The sequence below is a fragment of the Melitaea cinxia genome, chromosome 22 (assembly GCF_905220565.1).
Source record: "Melitaea cinxia chromosome 22, ilMelCinx1.1, whole genome shotgun sequence".
NCBI classification, from domain to species: Eukaryota; Metazoa; Arthropoda; class Insecta; order Lepidoptera; family Nymphalidae; genus Melitaea; species Melitaea cinxia.
In genome coordinates this window covers 7,730,725-7,757,027 of record NC_059415.1, presented here as the reverse complement: position 1 = coordinate 7,757,027, position 26,303 = coordinate 7,730,725, and the positions used below count along the sequence as shown (strand labels likewise).

Sequence of the window (26,303 nt, the reverse complement as noted above, 5' to 3'; positions counted from 1 at the left end):
CGAACCGATACGAATTAGGGACCTTCAAAAAAAGAGCATATTCCTATTTGAAAGGACAGCAACGCGCCCGCTAATCCTTTGATGTACCGAAATGTCTGGTGAGCGAACTGTCCGTTGCCCCCTCCTGTATAAAAAATAAATAAATAAAAAAGTAACATATTATTATTGAGATGTTTTAAATAATTAATTCATTGAAATAAAATCAAAACATATATTATTCAAGTCGGCTTTTATGAGCAACTGACGCAACGTGATGATACATCCGAATAAAAATTAAAATATTGATATTTATGTACATATTAAAAATAGTACGGTGTCGTTTCTTGTCAAAGATTTTCATTGTAATATGAAACTTTGAATAGTTACGGGTTTCTGTAAAGAGCTCACTATAGACGACGCCACGGTTCGCTTAAACCGAATATAAAAAATCATCATTTCAAAAGTTTCGATCTAGCGGGTACATCGTTCCATAGCTTATTTGGCTAGAGCGCCGATACGGTCAGTCGGAGACGCGGGTTCGATCCCCGCTGGAGCGGTCAATTTTTGATATGATATTCAAAAATGTTTAGAATTCCTAATGTGTGGGTAACACAAACATAAAATCGGACATGATATTTAAGTATATCGGGTACCTTCGCTGCAAAATAACATACTTTTGTTACAAGTTTGCACAAAGTATTCCATATTGAATCTTTTAAGTTTATTGTAGTTTGGACGTAACTATTACGGCTTTTGGCCGCTTTTTCTATACTAATATTATAAAGAGCTATAGTTTCTAACTTTGTTTTTTTGTAGGAGGTAATCTTCGCAAGTACTGATTCGATCATGACAATTCAGTAACAGAAAGCTACACTATTCAGGAGCGCTATAGGCTATATTTTATTGTTATTGAACAAAAAATTCAGTGAAAAATAATAGTATATGTAAATCAAGTCGGATAAATACGAGCGAGATGAAAACTTTACTATATATTTGCATCACAAAAATAATAATTAACGCCCAACGAAGTGGGCCCGGGTCGGCTAGTATTCCTATAAAGATCTTTAAAAAAAATATGATAATGAAGCTGAACAATTATCATTTTCAAAGGCTTCATTTTATTATTAGAATTTTTTCTGCCGCCCATGAATAATACGATCAAATATTCGTCGAATCTTTTGGAACAAAGGCGAAAATTCGAGAGGAAGGAAAGATATTTCGACATTGTATGAATAAATAGGTATTCACCTTGACCGGGGTCAATGGCCCCCTAACTTGTTTGCTACAGCTAACCTTGAGATTGTTTGTATTGTCGTGTTTTCACTTTTACCTAAATTGATTACTTGGTGAATATTTATGCTATTAATAAATATGTTGCTAAGCCCAAAATTTGAGAATTACATGAACAATTTCCAGCCGTATTTATTTATTAGTTCGTTTATACTTTGAACAAAAGTTCTTACGAAATGACAAATTAAAAATATTGCGAAGAAAATTGAAAAAATTTAGAAAACGTAACACTTATTCAAACTTTACACATTTTAAAATTTGCAAGACAGAACGTCTGTCAGGTTAATTTTATTTGTAGTAAGGGTATACTTTAAGGTACTAAGAGTTATTTTTTGTGTTTATCTCAATAAGTCATAAGTGATTACTTATGTTATTAGTGTAAATATATACCAGAAAAATTGGGAAACAATTCATGAAATGTCATTGTCAAACTAGGTTATATTGTTAAACTGTCTAACGGTAAGGTTATTACGCCTAATGAAAAGACGGGGCTGGAACAAGCGATCGAGTCAAAGTGAGTGTGGTTAAGAACGCGCTTGAAGAACTTGCTTAATGTTTATACAGAGTTTTATGTAAAATAAAAGAAATTTGAGGAGAAAATTGGGTCTAAAATGTTATGTTAGACTAATTTAAGTATTTTTGTATATATACTACTTCAACTGAGGTAGGGCACAGCAGGAATTCCCTGCTCAAAATATGGAGCAGCCCGACTGGGGTACCTCGACCGTACAGAAGATCACAGCTAAATAATACTGTTTTCAAACAGTATTGTGTTCCTGTTGGTGAGTAAGGTGAGCTCCTGGGAGGGGGGGGGGATTGGGGATTGTGTCAGCAACGCGCTTGCGATGCTTCTGGTGTTGCAGGCGCCTATAGGTTACGGTAATCGCTTACCATCAGGTAAGCCGTACGCTTGTTTGCCGACCTAGTGATATAAAAAAATAAATAAATAATATATACTGTTTTTAAAAGCATGTAGTTTTGAACGACATCTATTTGATAATTTTATCAATATTCATCGGTACATTTTAAAATTCACTAATATTGGATAATATTATGAAGCAAAAAAATTAAAACTAGGCGTTGCTGGATAGTAGAAAAATTAACTCTATTAATACTAACATTGGTTTACATAATCATATACAAGAAAAAGTAAAATTAGGGTCGTTTAATTATGAGAGTGTCACTTGAAACAATTAAAATGGCGCACATGATGATTAGAGTCAAAACGTAATTGAATTTGTTTATTGCTAAATTATTTTTTTTCGAAATCTGTAAAATTTAATGTCGATTCAAGTTATTTATTTATTTATTTATTCTTTATTGCACAATACATTGAAGAATCGTACAAAAGGCAGGTTTAATGCTAAAAGCATTCTCTACCAGTCAACCTTAGGACGTACAAGAGCAGATGTTTGTAGGTGTGCAAAATCGGGTGTTAGAAAAAATTTAAATAAAGAAGAAAAAAAGGGAGGAAATATAAAATAAAGTAGTTATCGTTAGGATAAGTCAAAATCCTTATTAAATACTTTTCAAAAATTATTAAAAATAATTAATTAGTTAAATTTTTAGTTAATAATAATTATTTTAACTAACAATATAACTAATTAATTATTTTTACTAACTTTATTTTAACTAACTAATTATAGTTAAATTGGCATTTCAACTACATCAGGCCCAGCGGTTATAATTTTATAATTATACGAGCCATATGGCCCTCGCTTGTATATCCGTCCATCCCTGTAAACAACTATCTGTGCACCGCGGTTCCCTGTAGTCTTCCTCGGTAAATGGGCTATCCAACACAAAAATAATTTTTCGTTTCAAACCAGTAATTCCTGAAAATAGCGCGTTTAAACAAACAAACAAACATTTCAGCTTTTTAATATTAATATAGAATTATAATCTCCCATTCGAGTGTACTGTATAAATAACAAGATACATAATTAAGTTTTCTTGAATTCTATACGTTCTCTGTCGTTAAATTTACCTAATAATTGTGTTTGCTCGCAAACGAAAAAAAAACCGACTTCAATTACATCGACAAGTAATACAACGTAGATCGACGAAAAAATAGTCAAGCAACTACGCGTTATAAAAGATTACTCAAAAAGTAGTTATCAGACCTCGATAAAATTTATATGTGACTACATAATAAACATCAGCTTGCGATTAAATTAAAAATTATCAAAATCGGTACACCCAGTAAAAAGTTATTGCGGATTTTCGAGAGTTTCCCTCGATTTCTCTAGGATCCCATCATCAGATCCTGGTTTCCTTATCATGGTACCAAACTAGGGATATCCCCTTTCCAACAAAAAAATAATTATCAAAATCGGTACATCCAGTAGAAAGTTATGCGGTATAATACAACGTAGGTCGACGAAAAAAGCGTCAAGTAAAAACGCATTATTAGATATAACTCGAAAAGTAAATAGTTGTTAAATCTCAAATAAATTTAAATGGCACCAATTGACGCACACCTTTCGATTAAAAAAAACTGTCGAAATCGGTCCACACGGTCAAAAGTTCTGATGTAACATACATAAAAAAAATACAGTCGAATTGAGAACCTCCTCCTTTTTTGGAGGTCGGTTAAAAACGTTTCCATCGTTGTTATAATTAAATAATGCGTTACGACCACATCTGTCAGATGTTATTAAAACATTAATAAAATATATATAAAACTCCGGCCATCGGATAGCATTAGCGGTTACATACGTAATTACTCCTGTGTAAAGTAGGATAGAAAAAAAAACCACGTGATTTTTAAAAGCAAATGTTTGTACATTTTCGCAGACATGTGATGCCCTGCAATCGTGATACCTTTGAATCATTTGCATATTAAAGGTGTAGTACCGAGTACCGCTAATATTTATTATTTTACATATAAAAGGGTTATCCTTTAGATAGATAATTGTTTATGTTAATCGATGATTAAGTTATTGATAGATTAAAATCTTGCCGAGGATTGTTGACCTATTAGGGTGAGGCTAAACGAGCGTAATTTTGTGAATTGTCAGTCGCGTAATTTGAGTCGCGTAATTTCTGATGCATTCGATTTCATACAAAAGTCCAGTTCGTGTCACACGGCGACGCAAAATGAGTCAGAATTTCTGCTAGGCAGAATTTATGCGTCTGAAATTACGCGACTGACAAGTTTGTTCTTAAACGACTTCAAAAAAGAAGGTTCTCAATTCGAGTTGAATTATTTATTTATTTTATTTCATAACCATAACATACATTGTGCTTATAAAAATACAAAAAATAATTATGGACCCCCTAGGGTACGAAAAATAGAAGGAGATGAAGCGCTTTATTAGGTACCTATAATTATTATATACATTATCGTCAATATATATAAGTAGTTGAAATGATTGTTAAATATACGCTGAAAACTTTTTAGTGCGCTTCATAACATTTTACTGGGTGCACCGTCTCTGGTGATTCTTTTTTAATCGGAAGCTGGTACATATCATATGGTTCCATTAACTTTTTAGTGCGCTTCATAACATTTTACTGGGTGCACCGTCTCTGGTGATTCTTTTTTAATCGGAAGCTGGTACATATCACATGGTTCCATTTATATTTGAGAGAGATCTGACAAGTAGTTTTTGAGTTATCTAAATAAATAAAAATAAATGTTGCTAAGCGCATAACTAGAGAATGGCTAGACCAATTCAGCAAATTTTTTTTATGTTCCTTAAGGCATACTGAAGATTTTAACCTAAAAAAATATTACTATTAATTTTGACAGAACGAAGTTTATCCGGGCAGCTAGTCCCTGATAATGCTATTTCGTTTTAGCATTTAAATTTGTAATTCTGACAATTATTAAAATATTAGATTTTGTGTCGATATTACTCTTATTGTTTATTTGTTTAATATCGGAATATTACAAAGATGGCGACACCATCTTCCGAATAATTAATAGTAATTTTCTGATTGGTCAGTCGCCATCTTTGTATTTTATTGGCGGGATTGTTATCTTATAAATATGATAATTTGTTAGTGAAGAGGCAGTTATTGTTTAATTATTGTGCGGCTAACGTTGCTACTCGATAAGTGGCATATAAGTTATTAGTGAGATAACTTATTCAATGTAATTAAGTGTGTATTGTGGATGAATAGACACAGATTTGAAGCGAGAAATAAGTGTTGGATTGAGTGTTTTCAGTCGTGTTCAATATTAGTGACTTTGAAAACGTTGATGATGACCTGAGTTTATTACTTGTCGGTGTAAATTAGTCGTTTTTTTTTGTTTGGTAACAAACACGATTATAATTACTATGTAAGGAGTTTATATACCTGCATGCAGTTGAGTATCTTAACAATTTAAGCTCTCATCATCTACCCTAATAATTGTGTTTGCTCACAAACGAAATAAAACCGATTTCAATTACAACGACCGCTAAGTAGACGAAAAAATAGTCAAGTTGATATGTATTATTAGAGATAGCTTTAATACGCTACGCTTCAGCCTGTAATATCCAACTGGTAAACATAGGTCTCTTTCTCCATGTAGGAGAAGGATCAGAGCTTGATTCACCACACTGTTCTACTACGGGTTGGCGGATATATTGTATTCCGGAGTAACGATTGCTATTAAGTGTACATGACAACAATCTGGACCGATAGCTTAAAGTGCTCTCCGAGGCACGGTGGGGAGACCTACAAGTACTAACAACCAGACCAGAAATAAATATTTGTATAAACACAAATATCCACTCCGAGCGGGAATCGAATCCGTGACCGCCCAGATTTAGGCACCGCCGACACGGCACACGCAATATTACACTATAGCGGCCGTTTTCATATATAATAACTTTAATAAGTAACTTTGTAAGTAAAAAATTAGGTACTTAGCAAGACAGAAGGGACTTTACATACGTATGCATAGTAAAACATTGTGGTCATTTGCTTAGAGTTTCTTCAGTATGGAGAGTGTGGAGAATTACATTTGTTACAGTTTTTGCGACTGTGTTTATCTTTTAAGGTTGACCTTTAATATTACTGCGTTTGCTTCAAGTTAAAGCTGTGGTATAGTTACATAGGCGTGGTTATGTTTTTGTCTCTGTCGTGTACGACTATTTTGTTACGACTAGCCCGTTGGCGCAGTTTGTAGTGACCTTGCTGTCTGCTCCGAGGGTTTTGGGTTCGATTCCCACCCCGAGTTTGGGTGTACTATATATATTTATTCATATATTTATATATGTATTATTTATAAGTATGTTTATCGAAAAAAAATGTAGGTATACCAGTCGGCTGTTACCTATAACACAAGCATTAAGTTGCTTACTTTAGGAACAGACGACCGTGTATGTATTATGTAGATATTTATTTATTTAAATTTATATTAAAAAAATATATTGAAAAATTAATAATGATCATTAAATTAAAAATTAAAAACTTTTGGAATTGGTATATAACTAAAAAAAAAATACTGTAATTTTTAACTATACCTTTAGGCCCGGCTAGTTACAGCTATAACAACCACATGAAGTGAAAAAATAAACAGAGCTTACTTGAAAACAGGAAAACGGATCAGACCAGACAATTTATCATAATTTATTGAAAAACAATAAAATGTATGGTTTTATATATTTTCATTTATTCATTGTTGCCGTGAAAATTAATTATTAAATATTCTTCTTAATAAAAAGAAGTAAAGTAGATAACGTATATTCAACTGAAAAATTCTAGAAAAAGCAGACCGAGAAATTACCATTAAAACTGATTTAGTACTAATAAAGTAAATACAATATTTCGTAATCTTATTTCTTATAGAAATATCCAATTTCAAAGTGAAATAGAACGTAAATTGTTCGTAAAATCACGTTCCCAGATCGTTAGACTAAAATTAATATTATGTATGTTTTAACTATACGAAAAAATATTCTCAGAAATCGTATATTTTTTATTGAATATAAAGCCGTCTTATTCTTAAGAAGATAGCAATTTACCTAAGTATACGTCTGAATTGATATTTTTTCGCTGGAAATAATAAATTTCGCATAATTGTCCTCAAACATATGATACCGGGTACTTGTGGGCTTTGTGAATTGGATTACGAAATATAAACATGAACGGAAAAGTGTTTCAATTTGTTTATTTAGAAAATATGGAAGATTCTGATATTATTGTTTATTCCTTTTAGTTACAAATTAGTTTGACAGTTGAACATGTCTAGTCTGAGACTTATAAGTTGGTCCATGTCAGTCAGTTGGCCATGTTTGACGAAGTGTTGTAGGCAGTCTTATATATCATGTAATTATATATAGACTTTGTTTTTTTGTCAAGCGTTGCTAATATCTAACGTAATTACAGCGCACTTAGAACTTCATATAGAGCTGATTGCCGACTTCACAAAAAAAAAAACAACAAAAAATTTTAGTATATTTTGCGATTCTCAATCAACATGCATCCGCTTTATACAAATGCGATTGATATTCAAACAATTACAGAGTATGTCTATGGAAGTGCTCTTTTAATCCTCCTTCTTTTTTTCTAAATCTATCAAGAGAGGTGTTTGTTGATAAACGCTAACGAAGCAGTGACTTTAAATTCATACAGCTATGTTTGAGACACGTTTGAATTGGCTCGCTTTTTGACGAAAAAGGTGTGTAAGATTTTTAGCTGCTGTATATTTATAGCGTCCGAATTTTATTTATAACTAAATACAGATACAAATAAAATGCTTTAAATCGCCCGATGATTTATTACCTACAGATAAAAGTTCCTTTTCATATTTAATATATTTTTTATCAACCTAATATTGTTGCTCGGTTTTGTGTTTGTTGTTTTTTGAATATAATATTATCATTTTATACTACATACATATATCTATGCACAAAACGTGTCGTAATGTCTCACAATATTTATAAAGATATAATTTTATAAAACATTTGTACTCGAATTATTTTAAAATCCTTATGACTGTATTACGACCGCTCTAGTGTAATAGTCTGTGTGCCGTCTCGGCGGCGCCTAAACATCGGCGGTCTCGGAGAGCACGTTAAGCTGTCGTTTTTGATTGTTATCATATATACCTGACAGCGATCGTTACTACGTTAGTAGAGAATATATCCCCCAACCCGTATTGGAGTAACGTGGTGGATTACGCTCCGATCCTGTCCCGATCTGATCCATGTAGAAAGAGGCCTATGACTATCACTGGGATGTTACAGGCTGAATCGTATCGTAATCGCATGACTATTAATCACGACGGTTTACCGAGTTCGTCACGTTTTTATTCTATCGCCGTTTCTATGACATACTCGTATTCACAACTCACTTCAAGAGTGTTTCAGGCGAGCGAGTGACAAATTAGACATGTCAAAAATACTCTTATAAATGAAACTAAGAAGTATCCTGAATGTTTTTACGTTAAATCAGCTTTATCACAAGATGTACGGTTACAAGAAATTAGTTCAAATTAAAAAAAAAAAACAAAAAAATAACTATAAAAACATATTTAAAAAATTCTTTTTAGACCAACTTAAAGAGAGAGATTGACATGACCGTATTTATTATTTTTATTATGATTATTACTATTTTTTAACCGCTTGATGTTATTTTTTTTTCTTTCCAATTATATTCACATGTATAATCTATATTTGTATAGCTTTATATCATATTTTTATGTTAGTATATAATATCGTATGTACTTTAGTATTATTACTTTAGAAACAGTGCACTGTTAAACTGTTCATTGTTTTTGCTGCACTGTTTATCACATAAATTGTATCTTTTTTCTTCTGTAAATAAATAAAATAAATAAATAGTTGTGCCATGCGGTTTCACTCGCGTTAAATTTAGGAAAAATCATTTAAAATATAATATAGCCTAAAGCCTTCCTCAGCAAACGGACTATGCAACACAAAACAATTTTTTGTTTCGAACCATAAGTTTAGAGATTAGAGCGTTCAAATCTATAAACAGACTACTTTATAATATAAGTATATTCAAATAATTCATAAGAAATTCATGAAGAAATTAGTGCATTTACAAGCAATTGAATTTATGTACATTAAAAAATCATTTGGAAAGACCAGAATTTTTATTCATAGTGCTTTATAGCATGCTATATAATATTAGATTTATTAATGGTTTAGTTGTCGTCGTCAGTCATAGTACTATAGATTTCAAGGGCAATTTCATTTTCCTACTTGACGACTCGACGACGAACAACATCAGCATTTGCTAAATATATTTGTCAAAACCCGTAATTTGGTTTCTAAACTCAATCTACTGTTAGTAGTATAATTAGTTTGTTATACGTGTAATAAAGATGGCTTAGAACAATTTATACGTTAATCTTATTTAATATGTACAAGTCAAGTAAGCTCCAGTGGATTTTCATAGTAAGGAAAAATACAGATGGGCTGTAATGTAAATTCCGGTGATTATGAAAATTGCCTCCTCTAATCTATAGACTAGTAGTGTTATAGATGTAAACATAGCAGAAAATATCTTCCTGTGGTAACGTCACAGGCGTCTATAAGCTACGATATCAACTTACCATCCGGCGGACCGTACGCGTTTTGTCACCTTTATAGTACAAGAAAAGAGTAGGCAAAAAATTATAATTATCAAATTTAATAACAGTAATTAAGTGACAGTTCCTCTCAAATCTGATTATTTACAAAAGTACAGAGGACAAACAACGTTATCTGTAAAAAAATAATTCGAATTTAATTACAATATGAGTAACTTATATCACAGAAGACATATTACAAATACAAACGGCTCTAGGTCTCGTGATCTGTCAAAATACTCTTTGACCGGCTCATCTCGAACCTTTTGGGATATCATCATCCCTTTTAGCAGTCTTTACGCTAATTTAGATATCAAAGGCGAGTATGCAGAATAGACACAATGTAAATATTCTGAATTCTGACAAGTATAATTCCTTGAATAATTAATTTATGGATGTATCCCTCTGTTTATAAAGGTAAAGGTTGAAGTATTTATTTTTATTTATTAATTAAAATTTATTGCACACATAAAAAAGAAGATACATTTTAGAACGATTAGATACAAAAACAAATAATGTATGCAAAGGTGGGCCTTATCGCTTATAGCGATCTCTTCCAGGCAACCTTTTATTATTTTGATATAAAATCAGTCTTTTTTTAGATATTTAATACATTGCCTGACTAATGAACTATTGGTTACTATGTGGGAATTTCGAACAAAATTTCCAGGTTATTGTGTTAGGCTGTACGAATCAAACAAAATATTATGATTTCTGTTGCTTGAGAATATAATTTAATATTATTTTCGAAAATAAAGAAGGGAATGCTTTTATGTCTAAAACAACTAAGCATTTTAGTAAACTAATCAAATTATACCTACTACAAATTTTATTTCCAAAATAGGTATTTAGTTGAAAAGACACATATCCAAAACCATTTAATAAAGAATCTTAAAAAAATTTAATCGCTAGCAAAAAGTAAAATCTTTTTTCACTCTTAGTAGAATAAAACCCAGTATCATCGGTTAGACTAGATTTCTGTACTATATGTACAATATAAATGAATATTTCAACCTTGTAAAGGGTATGTACCCAACCACAAAGACCGGATTCTTGGGGTAAATTTAAAGGAAATGGTTAACGGTATTACAATAAATCATTATTTGAACAATGGTATTTATATACCTCGATGGTATTTTAATACAAGATACATTTTGAGAAGCTATAAAGTATAATTAATTAATATTAATTTTTAATAAAAATAAAATAAATAAATAAATAAATTAATAGGTGTAATTTTAAAGTATTGAATAGATTTTGATAATCTAGCAATATAAAAAAACCTACAAATATTCAGAAGTGACTTTTTTTCAAACATCGTTCTTCAAAAGCATCACCATCCGGATTATTCGAAAACGAGAATTGATATAATTCAACACTTGGCTGCTACGCTAGTTTTCAAGAGTGTAATCCCTACTTAGGCCTATTCCACCAGTTGTGGGTAAAACTATTTGATCCGGCAGTTAATGGTTTTTGATTCAGTATTATTTGTTACCGTCGACTTCTATTATATTTATAAGATATTTCTATCCGCAAATATTATATCTTAACTTTGTAGTTTATTAATTGAGGAGAAAGGAGGTCGTGTTTTGTTTACTTTTGGACTCATAACTCAGAGTTTCATCCTACTATAGACGATTGGTGAGAGCAATCGATTTTCGGTTAAAAAATTACCAATCTTTTAGTTTAAAATAAAACTTATAAAAAAACTATTACTCTCTCCCACCCCCCCCTCTATTCTGTCAAAATATTACTTTTAGTAATTTATAACATATTGTAATGTACTGTAAAATCTCACTAAAATTGTTTCCCGAAAAGTAATGGACAATTTCCACTAGCATTATCCTGCAAATACTAATATTCGCTACTTACACTATGTAGGTGAAAATTAATTTAGGTTTTGTCTAATGCGAGCGTAATTTAACATTTTTTGGCTGAAAAATAAGTCTTATCACAATTGCATTGGACTGAAATTTGTTTACCTAAATTATTCTGTTGTGTCCTTTCATAATAATAAACACTGCGGATGATGAATGTGAAACGGCACATGCTTTAACCCAAAATCGCTTTATCCTAAAAAACATACACTTACGGAACGCCGACTGGAAGGGACAAATAACAATAAATATTCATACTCAAAAAATAGCGAAAAAGGTTGAAATGACGGATTTTATCTTGTGTGTTGGGTTTTCCTGACAAGCTTCGTTGGGCTTGCCTAGGTACTTCTAGGGGGATTGAGGATTGGGTCGGCAACGCGCTTGCGATGCTTCTGGTGTTGCAGGCGTCTACAAGCTGCGGTAATCTCTTACCATCAGGTGAGCCGTACGCTTGTTTGTCGATCTAGTGATATTAAAAAAAAACAGGTACGGGCTTCCAGGCCTATGCCTTCTTTCCAGCCCGATAGGCCGAGGGTACGCCATTTAACTGAGCGTTACCTTATGAACTAGATTAGTCTCGAGTCAAAAAAAGCGAATGGTACTTATTTCCTCTTTCCGTTGGGTTACTACCCAGTCTCCGCTGCATCGTCTTCTTCGTCGTCACTGGCACCAACATTGAGACTCTGCTGTGTTGACAAAATTAACTCACCAGATAGTGGACTCTTGTCCTGCGGTCTTGCATAAAGAGTCTTGTCGTACACTATGAAGTACGGCGCTATTATAATAGATGGCGATAATATCACTTTCGTGATTAATGAGCACCTTTAATCATACAGCTACAGACTAAAGTAAACATCATGGATACTTGATAGCTAACGTTACTCACCATACTCGTACTAGGGAATAGTACGAGCGATACACACAGTTAGTCAATACTAGTTAATATGATAAAGTTGAATTCTGTTTGTTAAAACATGCATTTAATCACTGACCTCCCATACTAACTTTCTTATCATCACAAAGCCTATTAACAACCCTACACTTTATAAAAAACATTAAAGTATAGGAAATAAATAGTGTCTTAGAGAGTACGAAAAGCCTGCGATGCCGGTTGTTATCATGTGCGATCGTTACTCACGCCATAGAAGTTATACACCAATAAGATGGGGAGCAGCATCTTTTTCATGGAGAAGATGCTGATATTCTTACTGGGACGTTTAGGGCTAATAGTCAGTTCAGTAAAATTCAGAAAAATAAGCAATTTTTAATGATGTTCCATCTATTTTTCCTAAATCGTTACCTAAACCCGGGCACATGTTGTATTATACGCTGGTACAAATCCAGTAGACACATTCAATTTCACGGGCAGCCTCGCCTCAGCATAAACACTTCTTCCGTCTGTGTATCAATCGTCACGCGATTTATGAACGAATGTTCTGGCGAAGCATGAAATATGTTGGGTTATAAACTTGCTTAATGGGCCGTTTCTTTTGGTTTCACTTTTTACCGGACTGTGGGATAGGCTGATGTGAATGGCTAAATGAAAATAGTCGTGAATTCTTTTCGTATTTGTGAGGGATAGCCTTCGACGTTCAAATTTTATCCAGCTCATCTTTTGAAAATTCTATATCTATCATGGATTTATCAATGTTTACTGATGTTTAATCTAAGATATTTACTAGTTTCTTCGCATTTTTGGTTGCAGGTAATATACTAGAAGTCGAAACAAGGTTTTACAGAAATAAATTGATCATCCAAGCTGCCTGTTTACTGGAAGAAGTTTTTTTTTAATTTGTCACAAAGACTCAAGATATAAGCGGTTTTAAACTGTTTATTACTAAGAATACGTAGATTTACTCACTATTGCCATAGTATTATGACTCCTAAACTCATTATTAATGATTGAAGGTACATTTGTGGTTTGTAAAAGCCGTAAACAAAAGTTTATTCTCTTCGAGTTACAAACGTAACTTTTTACTTTGCTCTTTTTGTGTCGAGGGTAAATAATAGCCGTTAAGCAATGTGAAAGTCAGAGGTTTGGTCGTGATCTATTGTCCTACCCTTATCACAAGCTACATGCGCAGGTGGACCTAGGAGTATTAATAATTTGAAAAAGGGGACACGTACTCTGAGTAATGATATGTGAATAGTTATCATAAGTCTCGCTTTGATTTTTTTGCACATAATATTTTTTTTTATTTTCACCTTAATGAAAATATAAAGCCATAAATAATAACAATTTTTATTGAAACCAGTCGTGTGTATCTACCTCTACATGCTTGCTCTATTGCGTATGATCAGTTATCTATGATTTCACGCATAGCATAAATATGGATACAGTTACGAATAATCGGAACGTATTAATGAATATTTATGAGTATCCTTGGAAGTCCGAAATTGATATATGAACAGAATGACTTTCTTCAGTTATTAGCGAGGACCGAATCCATAACCAGTTACGAAACGAGCACGGGTAACAGCCGGCTGTTATAGCTACATATTTTTTTTTCACTAATATTATACATATTTTTTTTTTATGTCACTAGGTCGGCAAATAAGCGTACGGTTTACCTGATGGTAAGCGATTACCGTAGCTTATAGACGCTTGCAACACCAGAAGCATCGCAAGCGCGTCACCGACCCAATCCCCAATCCCCCCAGGAGCTCTGGTCACCTTACTCACCAACAGGAACACAATATTGCTTGAAAACAGTATTATTTTGCTGTGATCTTCTGTAAGGTCGAGGTACTACCTCAGTCAGGCTGCTCCATATTTTGAGCAGGAAATTCCTGCTGTGCCCTACCTCGAAAATATTTAAATATAAAAATATACTTATATATAAAAAAAATACACATATCACACCCAGACTCGAGGCGGGAATTGAACCCACAATTCCCTGAGCAGATTGTAGGTTCATTGCAATTACTCTTACGGGGTAGTCAAACGTAAAAAAAGAAAAAACTTACTGAAAAAAACGAAAAAAAATTTTTGTAAGTTTTAGTGACATTAAAATACTTGTTGAGTTGGTCTATAATTGCAATATATGATGAAAAATTATTGAAATGTTAATTTTATATGTATATAAAAGAAATTGTAGCGTTGTACTTGCTATATAATATAATAAAATAAAATAAAATAAAAACGACATCAGTATATAATAATCTAAAAAATCGCACTCCTACGTTTCAGAGGCAATTCGATTTATACGAGGCGGTTCGTTTGGACTTTGATATCGCAACGAGACTATTGTGAACGATATGAGAGAAATATATCTTTGAAATTGTTGCAATTATGTAGTCGAGTTTGTTTCGTTTACGTTAATGATGTAAAGAAGAACTTAGAACAAAAACTATGAACTATACATACATAAATAGATTTTACATAGACAAATAGATTTTAGTTTTTAGACGCCGCGTTGGCGCAACGGTTACAGCCATGGATGATGTACCTGTTGCGTTGGCGGTTACGGGTTCGATCCCCGCTCATGACAAACATTTGTATTGGCCATACAGATGTTTGCCGTGGTCTGGGTGTTTGTGCAGGCCTTGTGGGTCTCCCCACCGTGCCTCGGAAAGCACTTTAAGCCGTCAGTCCCGGTTATTATCATGTACACCTGATAGTGATCGTTACTTGTAGTAGGGAATATATCCGCCAACCCGCATTGGAGCAGCGTGGTGGATTAAGCTCTGATCCTTCTCCTACACGGGGAAAGAGGCCTATGCCCAGTAGTGGGATATTACAGGCTGAAGCGAAGATTTTAGTTTTTCTCAATTCTTCGTTCTTCTCAATAATATATATATTTTTTTTGTATGTAAATCAGAGCTTTTTATTCGGTAGACGGATCTGATCGATGACTTTTTTTTATCAAAAGGTTGTGCTTGTCTTGTGATCCCATTTAAATTTGCTAATCTTGCAAATAATGCGCATTTGCTTGACTATTTTTGATGTTGACCATCTGCTGCCAATGATTGTGCTTGTCACGTAGTCTCTTTTAAATTTGATTGAGATCTGACTACTATTTTTTGAGTTATGTCTAAAAATGCGTATTTATTTGATTATTTTTTCGTCTACCTGCGTTGTATTACTGTTCGATGTAAATGATATCGTTTTTTCTTTCTTTTGCTAGTAAAGACAGTTATCTTTTATCTTACTGACATTTTCTATTATGTACAAGCACACGGCTTACCTGATGATAAGCCTATAGACGCTTGCAACGCCAGAAGCATCGCAAACGCGTTGCTGATCCTACCCCTGACCCTCTTCGTGAGGTCTGGTCACCTTACTCATCACAGGAATACAACACTACTTGAGGGTACTATTACTTAGCTGTGATCTAGCTTTGAGCTGAAAATTTTTTGCTGAACCCTACTCAACTTTATCTTAAATCTTAGAGGATAATTAAAGAGTTCAAAAATTTAATTGTAATCTAAGTTTAGTCGCATCGATTTCAATGTTTTAAATTATTTTATTCATTCAATAGCCATGTAATTCCAAATTACCACTACAACAATGTATCAAGATTTATTCCTTAAACGTATTCCACCTAAGCACAAAGTACACAACGCTACATACTCACTCATTTCAAAGTGACACTGTGTCGTAACACACGACCCAGTGTCTAGACAACGGAAGTTCGAGTCAAGTCACGATAAATCATCACAAAACAAGCACTTAGAGTGAGGAATCTGTTATTTCATTCTTACGAGGAAATCTTCTTTGTAAGAAATATAAATTGTTAAAGATTTTTCATTATTTATTTATGTATATTATTTATATATATATGTTATATAGACTAAATAATATGAGATATATATACTTTATTAAAATTACTAAATAATAACGTTCAGCTAAATTAAGTTAAGTAGATGTTTTGTTGTAGTAATTTATACTGAGTACAGCATTTTCTGAAAATAACCATTTACTATTAGTCTTGAAATCATTTTTGATATTTTAAAAAAGCTATATTACCATTCGTTTTCTCCATTTCTGAGCTACATATTTATGTATCATTTAATTGATTTTTTTGAAATAACACTTAATCTTCCCAAAATGAACTGCATAGTAATAAATATCGCATGATAATTCAGCTGAGCTTCTTTTTGAATAGCATTTTTTATATATGACTAGGTCGGTAAACAAGCGTATGGCTCACCTGATGGTAAACGATTACCGTAGCTTATACTCGTAGACGCCTGCAAAACCAGAAGCATAGCAAGCGACAACACAAGCGAGGACACAAAATTTTAACAATTTTACGATATCCATAGCGGACGAAAGAATAATAAACGCTTTTAAGCTTTTATAAAATCTATATTCACTCAAATAGTCATAAAATACTCGGCTATATTGGAGGAGACTTCAAAAGCTATAAAATCCTGTGACAAACAAGTGAACTTTGAAAGATATAAAGATGAACTGCGACTTACAGTTGCAGATACTATTAGTTTAAGTACAGGAGATGAAATTTGATCTATTAATTCTGAAGAAGATCGTGCAGTAAGTTCATTGGATTAGTTAAGGTATTATTGGAACGTTTCTGCTTTTCAAGCATTAAAAGCATTGCTTTCAGCTATGGGGTAAGTTTTTAGACTTGGGTGTTATTAGTAGGAAACATTTTTTTTTAATAAAGTGTGTAGAGTGTACCTATATTACTATAAAGTGTAAGAACGAGTCCGCTTTGTCTGCTTTGGTATATCAAAAATAAAATAAGTAAAATAAATAAAATAAGTAAATCTGCTTTGGTGACGACTTGTGTCCCAAAGGAAGCCGACGACTGGATGTCACGATTGTGGCGCGGCGGTGGACTTAGCCTAGCACACCCCCGAGTTGTGTCTGAGATGGGCGGCGCTGCGTCGCGATCTGACGACAGTTCTCGGAGGGACTTATCACTGCCGAGAGTCATCACCGCGATGCTCGCCGGTGACGAATCCTAGGCGATAGTCTCCTTCTGCGAGACAGTAATGTCCCAGAAGGAGAATGCGAGCGGGTGAGAGAGGGGGCCGCCGACGAGACCTCCGTCCACAGGCGACGAACTTCCGTCCGAGGCTTGGTAGTTGAAGATATATACAAACATACATAGTAACATACACACATTGCAAGTTAAATAAAAGCTTTTAATAAAATAATTATTTTTATCTTTCTTTTATGCAGAGGTATTTTATTGTGTAATAAAAGGAGATATATCTGTAAATGAAACATGTACATTAAGAGTACTTTAAGTAAATTAAGGAATGTGCACCCAGGATATCCAGTAAGAAAAATATAGGTCAAAACCCTTTCAATTGGGTATTTTATCCGAAGATATAAGACTCTCTTAAAACTTCGTCTTATCGAATCTATATGTCGATAGTCCGGACCAGTTTTTTAGACTTATATAGCTTGATCTGATATTGAACGAACAATGTTGTGACAAAGCAACTGCTTCGAAAGTGAGAAAGTTAACGTTTTTTTAGTTTTTTATTGTTTAGTAAGGAAACGAAATTAATCTAATACTTACATTTATTTTCAGAAATTCAATGCAACGCTATTGACTATAGACATAAAATTAGGTAACATTTTTTAATTCGTCTAAAGTATTTTTGACCTGCATATACCAAAATTATTTAAATATTTGTTCAAAAAGTTACATTGGATATTTTAGCGATAATTAATAATTGTACTTCTAAACTAATAGTAGTTTGTCTTATTATTATTATTTGTTACGGCCCTAGCCAGTCCAGCAGAGCCTCAGAGGTCGGGGCCCATCAGCGACCTCCCGGCGGACTGCCTAGGGTCGGGTACGGAATACCTATGGCGATCAGGATATGCGGCGTGAGCAAGCAAATACAAAAAAGGGGTTGAAAAATAAGAAGGAAATTGCACTTACCTTCGAAGGGCAGCTAGGGTCTATTGGGATCGAAGATCGCCAGGGAACGTGTATAGGTCGTGTGGTGTGGTGTGACGTTAAGTGTAAAATAGGTGTCCTGACAGTCCCCGAGAAGGAGGCCCCAGGCCCCCAGACTTCGACAGTGAGTAGACACTCCCAGTCACTCGCCAGCAGACACGTCACAGAATTGATTATAACGAAATAAATAACTCAGTCAATACACAAGCAGTTACAGTCACAAGCACAGCAACAAATATTTACAGTTACCAAATAAACCGTTAGATATATTCACAGGACCGCGTGCGGTCACGCCAGCAAAGAGTCCAAACCCAACATTGGGGTTCTCATAAAGCGACACAGAAAATTGCGTTCGTGCAGAGCGAACTCGAGACTTTACAGTTAAGTTATAAGTACAGCAATTAAAACGGTAGCAGTAAAGTAAGTAAGTAAGCAGTTAATAAACCACGAGGCACGCGCAAAACAATAAGTCCAACAATGGGAACTGGCCGGCCGTCGAGCAGCGATACGGCCACACCTTGCAGAGCGGACGCGAGACTTTATTCGCCGTATCGAGCAGCGATACGTCCGCTACCGTGAGAGCGGAATCGAGACTGTTCGCCGCTAAGCGGCGCGGGCGACGGCGACAGCGGGGGGCCGTGCCACCTGGCGATATCACCGATGAAGCCCATACAGAAAAAAGCGTCGCTAACGCAGCGAAATGGTATTACAAAATCGTAAGTAATAAATGACAGAGCCACGGTTAAACTAAACCCTAAGGCAATCGCTCTAAGGCGCGATTTGGCCTAAACAATCCCCCGTCCCGGACAGAAGGGCATTATGTCCGCGAGCAAATCGGTAAACGAAACAGGGTCGGATCGGATCAGGTCAGGGACCCCACGGCAAAAACAAAACAGCTAAGTGCGGCCACAAAGGCTTCAGTGCTGAGGGCACTTACAAGTTTCAGATGAACGGCCTTAGTGGAGAGACACACGAACACGCACAGGTAGGCTCCATATGAGCACGCGTTACGAAAGCAGGACGACTTGACTAAGACAGGGCCAGCAAAATCAGTTCCGACTCCAGCGAATGGTCGGATGGCAGTGACGAGATCGGCTGGCAAGTCGCCCATCATAGGGTGAGAAATGGCGGCCTTCAGTTTGTAGCACGGGATACATTTAAAGATGACGCTCCGGATGGTGCGTCGGCCCTAAGACAGGGCCAGCAAATTAATTCAGCTCTTCCCCTAGGAGCGGGAGGCTCCAGGCCTCCGATGCCAAACATTCGACGTGATTCAGAGCTCCAGGGGAGCCCTAGTCTTCCCACCAACCAAATAGAGGCCACACAATGTTGTGAACCCGAGTCCAACAAGGCGCGAGATGTTAGACAGTCGCCCTTCGGGTTGTACACCTGCACTGAGGCTGTCTGCAAAAGGACAGTTTGACAGCTTAAAGGCTCAGTGGAGGTGGCCGTGGTGGGAGATAGGGCGGCAGCTACCTAGTTGGAGCTGCCTCCATCGGACCAGTCCTCGCGCCGGGGGTCCTCGTAGCGGCAGTCAGGTGACAACTCGACCACCGGCGGCAAGGTAGCGCTAAGCGGAGAGGCCCGGAACTCAGAGGGCCCCGGCCTAGCGGGCCGGGACAGATAAGAGGTCCTAGGGACCTGGTAAGGTCGCCGACTCCGACCAAGGGGGGGAGGGTGGCGCTCCAATCGCGGCCACTTAGCTAAGGGAGGAGACAGTGGTCTTGACGACAGCTGAGTGGCGGCGAACTCTCTCTCGACCCGCTGAGGAGGGGGGGTGCAGACCCCCCCGCCCCTGGCAGGGTGACCCCCCAACTGCTCAGGGGAATTTCCCCTGTTCAAGCCGGGGGAGCAGTGGTTGGTGGGCGAGCGAGAAGCGTCACGCGCCAGAGGCGGCTGACTAGCGCCCCCGCCCGTGGCAGAGGCGCGGTCGGAAGGGGCGCGAGGAGGAGCGCTGAACGGGCCCAGGCACAAGACCTCATGATGAGGATCCGAGCAGTGCGGACAGGGCCGCTGGTGCGGACAGTCCCTCTGAAGGTGCCGCTCCAAACAGGAGAAGCACCAGCGGCGTTCCCGAGCTATGGTCCGCCTCGCCTTTGCAGGCTTAGCCCACAGCTTCGGGCAAGCCGCGGATCGGTGCTCAGACCCGCGGCAGTAGTTGCACGGAGGAGCCTCCCTGGCCACTAGGCCGGTATACGTAGGAAGAGGGCGGCGCCCTCCTGAAGAAGCTCCAGTAGGCTTCTGCGGAGTCGGCGGTGACCTCCCGGGCGGGTTCCGCCTTTCAGGTGCCCTGGAGGTGTCGGCGGCGCCCGCCGCGTTTGCGACCTGCCTACACTGTTGCTCTAAAAAGAGCAGCAGGTCTCTAAAAGACGGGATATGATCCGCTCCGTCCCCACCATAACTCTCCTCAAAATGGATCCGCAGATCGAGGGGTAGGCGGGACAGTACGAGGTGGAGCAGCAAAAAAGAACCTCCGGCCCCTTCGTCGACCGGAAGCTCCAGGCGCCTCAGTGAATTGCACGCGACTACGACAGGATTAATAATATCCTGACGTAGCCTCGTCCTGTCAGTCAGTAGCGGGAGATTCAGAAGCTGTCGGGCATATTCGTCAGCCAGCAGCCGGGTATTTGCGTACCTCCTCTCGAGTAGGTCTCTTGCGATCAAATAGGAGTTGTCGGCCAACTTCAAGTGACCAACGACCGCAAGGGCCTCCCCTTCAAGAGAAGATAGCAGGTACGCCATTTTTTGACCGAGGGACAAGTCCCCCCGGGCGTGGACCAAGCTATCAAAGAGGCCTATGAAGGCCAGCCACTCACCAATAGCACCCGAGAACTTGGGCAAGTCCAATGTGGGCAACTTACCTAATAGCTCAGCTTGAGCTGGATTCCGCCGCGGAGACTCCAGTTTCGCCAGACCCTCCATCTGGCTCTCACGCGCCTCATGCGCCAGCTTGCCCCTTGCCTCAACCAAGTCGTCCGTGAAGTCGACGAATTGCTCATAATCCCGACGAGCGGAGTCCTTGACTCCGCTCTCCACATCCGCAGACAAAAGCTCAGTGTATGCGCTCTCGACCAAGGCCAGTCGATCCCGAACCTGATCCGCTCGCTGCGCTAAATTATACACTCGGTCGGCGCGCCCGATCAGTGTGTGGGCATGCGCCGCCCAGCGCAGCTGCTCCTGAATTATCAGCGCAGGTGCCTTGGGTTGCTTGTGTGACGGCATCATATATAACGATAAACAAATGCAGTGATATAAATTCCAACAACCAATACAACAATAAAAAATACAGATACAAATCACAGCAATAATTACAGTAATAACAGTAAGAAAATATAAACAGTAAAAAAATATAAACAGTAAAAAAATATATATAGGGATGTGCCACACAGGCTAAACCTACCCGAAGCTACTCAAAATACAAATACCTAACCCTATCAGTGACAAGCTCACGCAGCTCAAGGCGTGGGAACCACGCTCTGCTACCAAAATGTTACGGCAACCGCCAGCCCTCGCAAGCCTCGGGGATCGGGGCCCAACAGCGACCCCCAAACGGCGGGCTGATCGGGGGAAGGGTACCTAGTACCAATGGATATAACCATGCTCTGCTACCAAAATTTTTTTTTTTTTCCAACCACGCTCTGCTACCAAAATGTTACGGCAACCCCGCTCTGCTACCAAAATGTTACGGCCCTAGCCAGCCCAGCACAGCCTCAGAGGTCGGGGCCCATCAGCGACCTCCCGGCGGACTGCCTAGGGTCGGGTACGGAATACCTATGGCGATCAGGATATGCGGCGTGAGCAAGCAAATACAAAAAAGGGGTTGAAAAATAAGAAGGAAATTGCACTTACCTTCGAAGGGCAGCTAGGGTCTATTGGGATCGAAGATCGCCAGGGAACGTGTATAGGTCGTGTGGTGTGGTGTGACGTTAAGTGTAAAATAGGTGTCCTGACAGTCCCCGAGAAGGAGGCCCCAGGCCCCCAGACTTCGACAGTGAGTAGACACTCCCAGTCACTCGCCAGCAGACACGTCACAGAATTGATTATAACGAAATAAATAACTCAGTCAATACACAAGCAGTTACAGTCACAAGCACAGCAACAAATATTTACAGTTACCAAATAAACCGTTAGATATATTCACAGGACCGCGTGCGGTCACGCCAGCAAAGAGTCCAAACCCAACATTGGGGTTCTCATAAAGCGACACAGAAAATTGCGTTCGTGCAGAGCGAACTCGAGACTTTACAGTTAAGTTATAAGTACAGCAATTAAAACGGTAGCAGTAAAGTAAGTAAGTAAGCAGTTAATAAACCACGAGGCACGCGCAAAACAATAAGTCCAACAATGGGAACTGGCCGGCCGTCGAGCAGCGATACGGCCACACCTTGCAGAGCGGACGCGAGACTTTATTCGCCGTATCGAGCAGCGATACGTCCGCTACCGTGAGAGCGGAATCGAGACTGTTCGCCGCTAAGCGGCGCGGGCGACGGCGACAGCGGGGGGCCGTGCCACCTGGCGATATCACCGATGAAGCCCATACAGAAAAAAGCGTCGCTAACGCAGCGAAATGGTATTACAAAATCGTAAGTAATAAATGACAGAGCCACGGTTAAACTAAACCCTAAGGCAATCGCTCTAAGGCGCGATTTGGCCTAAACATTATTATTATTATTATTATTTAATTTATACATTTTTCCTCGGTGTTTGCTTTTCTACATAAAAAGAAATGAAATATGATAGAATATTAAGCCAGTAAGATTAAGTTAGTTAGGATTACTTAACAAAGTTTTGTAAAATATAATAAAACCTCAATGTCACTCTAGGATTATTGTTTATTATTTTTATGTTATAACCTAGAAATAAAATATTGTATCTTTTTCTTAGTCTTCTTGTTTCATAAGCTACTTATATAGCGAGTAAATTATCAAGTTCCTTAGCTATGCAATATCCTCACAAGCAAACTTCATCGATTGCCGTCGAGAGCGTGTGTCAACTCCTTATTGGATCAAAGCATTTGTGTACTTTATCATACTAAAATGATCAGTACATTTTCTCGTAGCGGCATAAAATTCAATCCTGTTCACTTTTAAAGAGCTCACTTTTAAAAATTCTAAAGGAAATGTCACTGAATTTCGTGGCAAAATATTAAAACCGGTTCTAGCTAGTTGCCGTGCGTATTGTTTCCCAACTTTTTCATTACACAAGTAATATTAAAAGAGACTTTATTTAATCGTAAGAGAGTACGTTTTTGTTTAGCAGAATCGTGTATTTTCAAAGCTTTAATGAAATATTGAAAACATCAGCTCCCGCTTTTGACTATACTAATTGGTGCTAAAGAAGTTACAGTGTTTATTTTCGTTTTAAAATAAACGTTAATTGAAGTTCTTATTATTATTTCTTCGGTTAATTTAACGTAAAATACCCAATTAAGGAATGTAACTGAATTTTTAAATGTGCATTTAAGAATTATTTATTTGTGAAAACCATTAAAGTTTTTTATCTTTTTGATAATTTTAACGACTTTAAATTGGAATAAACGAGAATACTTGTGTTTCATTTTAATTTATTGTGTTGAGAAAATGGTTGAACTGTAACCAATTAATTTGTATCCAGAATAGTCACGTTTAATAAAAATATTTGTCTATACCTTTTGTATAAATATTGCAATGATATAATGATATCAATATTTATACAAAAATATACACTCAATGATTTTTTTTTGAACTTCTAAATTTATATTAGTATTAAAAGCACATCATTAATTTATTTGATTTTTTTACCATTTGCATCTGTTTTTTTTTTATTATGTGTAACAGAACTGTGTATATCTTTTATTGTTTTAACAATTTTTAAATATCGCCTTTCAAATGATAAAAATTACAGCAAATTCAGAAAAATAAAGTTTACTACACACTAAACTGAATTATACTTTAATATACTGAACTTCTTCCTTTTTTATGGTTATCATAAGACACACTTTTTATCTTTAGGGCCAATATAAAATAGTTGACAAAAATTTTAGTTTTTTAAGAATTTTAGAAATTTTAATTGCGAGTAATAAATATCACTACTTTGATACATTAATTTATTTCTTTCTATATCAAATTACTAAATATATTATTGCGAAATAAGGGTCATAAAACTATTACAATCATTATTAGAAAGTATATGCGTTAATCTACTTATAATACTTTTCCTTTAAAAGGAGACTTCAAATTTTCTATTAGCGTTTCCTTGTAAATGTGTCGCGTGGAACCGACATATGAGCTTTATTAAGGTTGGAATACACTTTCTCGATCTTCTGATTCACAGAACCCTTATAATATCAAATATTTTATAAGTAAGTTTTATAAAAAGCCAAATTCTAAATTGTATATCAAAATAAGAATACTAGAATTATACATTTTCATGGTATTATAACATGGATCTTAACCGAAATATCACCTTGTTCAGAATTGGACGGATACCATTAAAATTTTAATACTAAATTTCGTTCAAATTAGTTGTATGTGGTAAAGGGCAGTTACAATGGGGAATTTGTAAGCTCGGGGGAGTCGTGGTAGGGTGCAAAAGGGATCCCATGGCGTCACCACTAAGGTGCCGACGACAAAAAGATGTAGGGAATCTGTAAGCTAATAAAAAAAACACAGTTGGCCATAGCTTCTGTCGATGTTGGAATCTTCCATTCAGCTTTTATGAAATAGATAAAGTCTGGCCTTCCTGGGCTCTTGACCTATAAGTGACATATTTCCGCAAATGACTGTCTAAGTGTTTCGAATATAGTGGTCACAAACAAATATACTCATTTATAAACAAATCCGGCTCAATTTATGTTTATTCTTGTTACCAAATATATTAAAATAGTTTTCTTGAATATTTAAAATAGTTTGTCTTCATTTCGGTTATAAACGTACGCATGTGAAAAACTATGAGCAAATTTTATTTGGAACACACGTTTTTCAAATAAACGTCGCATTCTAACGCGTTAGGTTCTCTTTAATCGTTAGTGTGTTCGCTGCTTTAGGCCTTAGCTTTTATCGTTGTCAACGTGATGTATGATGTGCCTTTCCAATGCCTATTCGGATTTGAGTTCGATTCGATATGGATTTATTAGTTTGAATTTAATCTTCTCATTTGTTTCATTGAGAAATCTGATTTCGCGTATTAAGTACTGACTTACAATGTAAGATGCGATCAAACGAACTTCTCAAGTGAAGTTCGATTTTTATTATATGAGTTTTTCCATTCTAAGATAAAGTAAGTATCTGCCCTCCCGGAAAATTCTGGGGCTTGGCTAGATTTTTCCTACATAGAAGTGAAGCCTGAACAGAGCGTACTACCGAATGGAGAGTGAATGAAGGTAGAAATTTAAAAAAATGCCTTTTAGTATGAAAAAATTAACTCTATAATAAGCGACTTTACCTTGTTGGACAGAAGGACTACCTAGTAAGTAAAGTAAGTATCTAAAGGATGAAACAACGAAGTATAATATATTAAGTTACATGTTGTATAACTAGGAAATATTAAACACACTCCACTCTACCGTTACCGCGATCGCTGCCGTAGACGGGAATAGTGGGACTTCTGGAAACTGAGGGCCGAAGCGTCTCCATCGAAATCACGGGATTATGTCTTCATGCTACTTTGCTGTGTGGTTACGGCAGTAAAGAATATAGCCACCCCCTCTCTTCCCGTGGGTGTAGTAAGAGGCGACTAAGGGATAACACAGTTTCACTACCA

At 36.7% G+C, this 26,303-nt stretch overlaps 1 long non-coding RNA gene across 1 annotated transcript; it reads left to right on the top strand.

The window, feature by feature from the left end:
- Window positions 1-26,303, top strand: LOC123664673. Its single transcript, XR_006744865.1, has 3 exons — window positions 1-98; window positions 16,543-16,552; window positions 26,293-26,303. It is a non-coding gene; the product is annotated as an uncharacterized LOC123664673 (long non-coding RNA).